The sequence below is a fragment of the Anoplolepis gracilipes genome, chromosome 1 (assembly GCF_047496725.1).
Source record: "Anoplolepis gracilipes chromosome 1, ASM4749672v1, whole genome shotgun sequence".
Taxonomy (NCBI): Eukaryota; Metazoa; Arthropoda; class Insecta; order Hymenoptera; family Formicidae; genus Anoplolepis; species Anoplolepis gracilipes.
Window position 1 is genome coordinate 4,493,574 of NC_132970.1, and position 7,264 is coordinate 4,500,837.

Consider the following 7,264-nt stretch of genomic DNA (forward strand, 5'->3'; position numbering starts at 1 on the left):
CACAAATGCAATTTTTCTCTTTTATATATTTACACAATAAAAAAGTAAGAAGAAGAATTAAAAGTTATCTAAATATTGTAGAATTTGTTGTACTTGTGTGCATTTGTATCAAGCAGTATTTCCAGAATTAAAGCGTTTTATCACGAATATATACACAAGGACATACAGTACATAGTCGAAGAGTAGGTATCTAATTATCAGGCAAGGTGATCTCGCTATCCTCACGACACTAAATACGTGTATCCGACCGAGTATGTAATTAATCAGCCAGGCGTGATTAATCGAAGCCGGAGCACGAGAATCGATGTCGTGCGTAGAACGTTCAACGAAAGTTCTGTCCTGTCTGGCCTTCGAAATAACCGATAAAGAGAGGACTATAGTTAACGAGGGATGACAACATAAGCGATTTGGTGAAAATAAAAGTGTAAAAACGAAATAGTCAAGTGACAGAATAATACGGAAGAGGTAGAGTTTTAAAATTTTAATAAATATACCTGAATTTTTTAGCGAAAAAAGTTTCCCATGCTTACTAGTCGCAATTTCACTTTTTTTTTGTGTGGCTACTTTTATTTCGAAAGTAAACTTAAATCAAACTTTGAAGGTTTTAATTGCATTTTAACTTCATCACCGCTGAATTACATCTTATACCTTTACTTGATATTTAAAAAATATATATTTTATTTTAATTTGTTGTTTTATTTTACTTTAAAATTGTTGACTTACGTAAGATTTATCTGTAAGATAAATATATATGTATCACGTTCCGAGAAACGATTTATCGAGAGGCTTTTAATGCGCTTTTAATCGGATTCACAAAGTTACAAGAACGATATCAATTGGACAGTATGCGAAAATCATTAGGATAAATAACGTCTTTATGTGCTATAGCCACGCTAATATTCTCTGCAGCTATAGTATAGGTAGCCTTCCGTTGATAGCCATGAAACACGGGGAAACAAGTCGCTGTCAAAGTTCGGTAGCGTATCTTTCGACACGGTTCTCGTGTATCTTTCGGCTTTAGCCACCGCGTACAATTGGATTTATCAAGTCGGAATCGAAACGCGACAAATCCCATGTGTACGTGCGATTGTCTGCGATATACAACATTGACATTTCGGATAATCGCTGATGCAAAACTAAGTTAATTAGAATCTATACAGTTTTCCTCCTTATTGATACAATTCTTCACAAATATGTCTAAATACGTTGAAAAAAATGGATATTTATAAATAGTAAATACATGTAAATAAATATTTTTTTCCCCTCTCTTTCCACTTTCATTATCGTAATATTATTCCAAACTCTTATATTCTTTTTTCGTCGTATCGTTATTAATTTTTCGCAATATCGTTGGCAAATTTGTATATGCAGACTTCATACATTTCTGCTTATTATTGTATCGAATATTGTACAAAACAACTAACGCTTAGCGGTATTTTTAATCGAACCGATTTCATACGCAACAGTGTTATTCGAACGTTTAACACGAACAGAATACTATCGAGGCCGCATTGTTGGCAGCATTTTCATCCGAAGCATTTACAATTCCTCTTTATTGCCTTTCGGCTTATCCGGATTGCGCCTCGCGCATTTACGAGTTGTATTTCATCCTGATAATCGCCATTAAGTTAACGAACTGCAATACGGGCATTTGAACGCATGGAACACGCGGGGATTAATGTACATTAATAAAATTATCCGTGTGAACAATGGATTATGCGCTCGCGGGCTTTAAATGTGTCGTTTCACGACAAAAAGAGATCGGCGCAGTGATTATTGGAACAAAAAAAATTACGCGGAACAAAGATACGCCGCCGAGAATAATAATTACAATTTGCCAGTAATTGATTTAGCCATGTACGTATAATAACAACAGCGGTAACAATCGAGCAATTTACTACAAACGCGATATCTGCTTTTACTGTGTGTATACATTCGTTTCAAAAAAATATATATAATGAAGTAAACATATAAATAATACGCAAGTTATATATAATGAGATATTTCGTACAAACAATAGCGAGTGAATGAGAGCGAGGATGTATATTTGAATATATCCAGTAATATTTGCGTGTGTCAAAATCGACTATTCATGCATAAGAATGAGTATAAACTGCACCTCGATATCGGCGCTTTTTAAAGGCCAACTGTGCCGAAACGAGTTACCCTCGCGAAATTTTCGCCGTCGAACGTCGTATCGGATTACTCTCCGCGATCGCCCTTCTACGAGTTAACGCTCATTACGTGGAACTCGAGGACCCGTAAAACACGGCGGCGTTAGGTGAATTTTATTATACTCTGATTTCAGGCTTCGGCGCCCGGCGACGCGGGTCTCGCAGCAGCAAGTGCATCTCTTTGCGGCGAACGGGGCGCCCGACATCGCGGTGTAATCAGACACCGGCGCAAGAAGGAAGACGCGGAAGGGAGGAAGGAGCAGAGACGTAAATGTAATTGGAAACATCCGAGAGGGAGATTTGCCTCGTTTCTGATCCACGCCGCGCGGCCTGTGGCCTGTGGCCTGTCTGTTTCCATTCTTCCTTTGGACTGTTCGTCGCAATGCAAGCGCCATGCCGCCACTTTTTCTCGCGTTCATCTGTGAACTTTCGCGAGGTATGATAACTTACGAGATTATGTGTTATCGTGTTTTCGGGATAAATTGTCATCTTTTTTTTTTTTTTTTTTTTTTTTTTTTTGGAATTGCCGACTATTATATTAAATATAAAAGACTTTCGTAGTAATAAATCATCGTCGATAGTAATTAAAGAGATATGAATACGGCTCGCTCTATAATTATGCAATTTGTCAGATAATATGTTCTTTTTTTAATAATATGTTCTTTTTTACGCGACTTCAAAGATATTATATTTACGCGAGAGTCTCACGACACACGCATGGCTAAGGGAGGAAAGCGCTTTCTTTGTGACGACGTTTACCATTACGTAGCTTGCAGCTTTGTAAATGGCAGGGCGCGCGCGTCACGCATGATTAAGCAGAACTCGGCGATAATGCGCTGCGTGCGGCTCTTCGGCGTAAAGAAGGTGTAAATACCTTCCGATGATTCCTCGTCCAAGGATCGAAGCGGATCGCGCAAAGGGAGCCGACACGGAGGCGGCTCCTTTCTCGTCGATAGTTTCAATGGAGAGTTTTTCTCATAGAGAGCCACTCACGTTCCCCTTCTCTTTCTCTCTCTTTCTCCCTTTTCCCATCCCGAGATACGCGTGTGCACGGAAAACGATAAAAAAGACGAGATCTCAAAAGGTACGCGGAGCACCGCCTCTGATGAATGCCGCAACCAGTTGGCCACCATGTTTTCCCTCCGCCGGTGTGTGTACGCCCTACTCTCCGAAACATCCCCTGTACCGCGTCCCTCCGTGTGCCGACTTCCAACCCCTCGCAAAACCGCGATTGAACCCTTGTACATCCAGCGCGTACATACTGCGTATACTACGGCATACAGAGGTGATTTTACGTGCGCTTTGTGAGCGAGGAATAAGTAACTTGTACAGTTGTCGAGCAATGCTGCAGAAATGTACACTAATAAATTGAATTTGCAACCAGTGGCTTTATAGAGCAAGGACGAAAAATTATTGATATTGCTTCGCGAAGGGATGTGCATGCTATATTAATAGTATATACAATTCACTGATAAAAAATTGACATATGTATATAATGATAGAAAAAGGAGAGAGAAGCCGAACAACAAAACTTAAAATGAAAATTTCGATAAATATTGATTAAAATTCTTCATTCAATTTTACCAACAGGATGTCAATATTACGTTATCGTCTCTAATTTAAAAACGTGCAAAGATTGTTTGTAAAAAAACGCTCTTTGGTATTATTACTTCGTAATAACGGATCGGACGTATACAAAATGCACGACGGGCAGAAAAGAAAAGGCAAAGGTGAAGAAAGAGGAAAGCGCAGAGAAAGATAGCAAAAAAAGGAAAAAAAAGTCGGCGCGGACAGAGAGCGAAGAAGAGAAAGCCGGCCGATAAACAAACTGTCGAGGATCGCGGCACTTTAATCTTCCTTTAGAGGCATCGGCCGCTCTTTGCGGCATTGAATGGAAAGAGAACAGGAGTGGAAGGGGGGACCCGACCCCACCCTCCCATCTCTCCCTCCTCGGTGCACTCGACCCCGCGACTCATTATGGCAACATGCGGTAAGTATGCTCGCGTTTAAGTCTCGGTTCTACCCTTCGGGCGGAGGCTACCCCAAACGACGTCTCGGTGTTAGTTACACATGTATATATGTGCCCGTCGCAAAAAGCGATAGTCGAGAGCCAGGAACACGACGAAGGTTACCGCATTACGGCACTGTCGAAACCGGCGAGGTCGGAGACAGGGTGGAGGAGCATCCCTTATTTCGCGGCGGGGCTCGTTGCACGGCTCGGCGCATCCGAATAGTCTCACTCCCTTGATCCGGGGTTCCAGGTGGTTCCTGACCCCCTCTCTCCCTCGGACATACTCTCGAAAATTAGGCATCGTGGATACTGAGCCGATGGTATGCGTTTTACAGCTGCAACGCGATAGAAACTCCCAGAAACCAGCGCGTGTTTATATCTTTGTCCTTCTGGTCTTCCGTCTTTAAAGAATACGATATTCTCTGTTTTCTCTTAAATTCACTATACAAAGTTCACTATTCACTAGATACAAAGTTTAGTTGAATTTTTATGGAAATTTAATAAAATTAGTGAGTAGAAAATTATTTACATTACTAGAGTTTTGCGGAAGAACAAATATTAAAGAAGGTATACACATTTCGAAACATTGAGCAGCTTGTAAAACGAGCCTACACTTGAAGAAATTTCAAACTATCTTTTCGGCTACTACTAGATTTATAAGAAAAAAGAGAAATGAAATATAAATATGTATTCCCACAAACTTTCTTAGTCACTTTTGCAGTTGAAATATTGACAAGACTTCATAATATACTTCTTACGAAAACTTTCGTTGAAACTTGAAATTCTACAATTTAAGCTAAGCCATCTTTATAAAAAAAAAAAAAAAAAAAAAAGAGCATTTACATAACCGAATATTTCATTCCTGCAAAAAATAATCACGACAAACATCGAATGCAAAGTTTTTATTAAACAAACGAAACCGAAAATCAAATCATTGCAGTTGGACGTAAATGCAAGATGCGAACCAACTCCATTATGTCTGTCGCTACTTGGAGCAATATCGCGCGGGTAGCGCTTAAATTCTCAGAGAGAGAGTGCGATCAGGTAAGGGAAGAAGAGCGACGGCAGAGAATACGGGATACTAAGGCCCGGATATAATCCCTGGTGGTGACGGCGGCCGATGCCGACGTGGTGGGACTTACCCCCACCTCTCGTACCGAGTGTTAACCCTCGGGTAAGCGGCAACGATACCGCCGAGGTCTGAAAGGCCGCTGCGAATAACGCGCTTACGCGCGATCATCCGACCGCGATTCTCGATGCCCGTGACAGATCGTGCCGCGGCGTCCTTGTGAATATCGCGGGGCTAAAGCCTGCGCTAAAGAGCGAAAAGAGCCTGGATGGAAAGAAGGGAGAGGGGCGCTAAATCTTTCGTGGATGGTCGGGCGCGCGCTTCGTCTCTCGGTGACAATACGGTGTAGATTACTTTTCAGAATAGGCGGCGTGACGTAAACGCGTCCCGGCGGTTTTCCTTTCCGAACAATACCTGTGTTTACCGACACAATTTGGCTCGGATTTAGGCGTAAATGCATGCGCGCCTAAATGCGTGTGTGCCAAGTGATGCGTAGAGTATCTAGCTTCGAAATTCTGTATATACGAATGTTTATATATCGTTATTTACATTGGAAAACAAAAAAAAATTATAATGTTTTATAATGTTAAAAATTTGTATATGTTATTGAAATATAAAACAATGAACAAGAGAAGGGTGATTAGAATTATTTGCATTATCGATCGACAAATATTCAGCAGACTGAGTAATATTTATATATAATATTAGTTAGAAGATAAGAAATGACATAATATTCCTTTTAATAAAAATCTGGTCTTTTTAATTTTCTTAGTTATTTCTGGAAGTATTCAGTTATCCTCTTAAATTAATCTTCCAGAAATGCGGTTGTTGAACTGGTTTGGTAGCTGAGAAGGCGCATCACACGGTGAATAATATTACTTCACGCGGCACGATATTAACGCGGACATCTCAAGAAGTTAGAAAAGGGTCGAGCATAGCGCGTCGCGATCGAGATTGATTTGATCTACCTCCGACAGGGTGCCAGACGAAACGATATGCCTAGATATTGGAGCCTGATGAAGGCTTCTCGAATGTCGTATCGGACAAAGAGCTGGAGAAAAAGAGAGAGAAAGAGAAAATGGGAGATAAAGAGAGAAAGAGAGACAGAAAAAGATTGAAATAGAATGGAAGACTGCGCGAGAGGGACGCATTCCTAGACAGCTTACCATCGCATCAGCTATCGCACAGTTTCTCACATCCAGAGATGGCGGATTTGTTTCTGCCTCTTATCCTGCGCCAAAGACACAGTTTCTTGAAAGTCGCGGCTCTTTGTACAAAGATACTCTGAGGAAGAACGATGTTATCTTTGAAAAATTTGAAACAACAGGATCACGTAGCACTGTTGTGTATGTTGTTTTCTTTTATTTATTAAGATTATCAGATACCTAAAACATAATTAATGTATAAAATGAATTGAATATTAATTAATATTTTATATATTTTATATAGACATTGTTTATATATTATACTCTTCATATTTGCTGTATTAAATAACTATATATGATAGATGTTATTTTTTTTAGAAAAATATAAAATTTTGGCTTTTTATTAAAGACGTCGTTCCGGCTTTTCACGATTTATGTGTAAGAAGCGACAATCGCGACAAGTGTTCATTATTCCTGTATTATCCCGACCCGTTAAAACGATCAGCGTAACGCGTCTATAAAACATAGCACTTATCCGAATCTTTAACGGTAGATGGGTGAAAGCGCCGATATTTATGGAGTACTGATTACATCGTATAATAGCAAGTCGACTCACTGGGCGCGCTCCCCTAATGCATAGATCCCTCTTCTATTACAGAAAGCCAGTCGAGTGTGAAGTATTATCATACAAATATAATCCTCCCTCGCGACTCTCTGCTCGGAGAAATAATATTTGTCCCGATCGTACGACCAATTATCTTAACTTGTGCGATATGTTAACGTGCATATATATGCATACATGGAAGAAAGAAATATACTTTCTCTTCTTCGAGTATCGTGCATGTTTATAGACGAATAAATATTG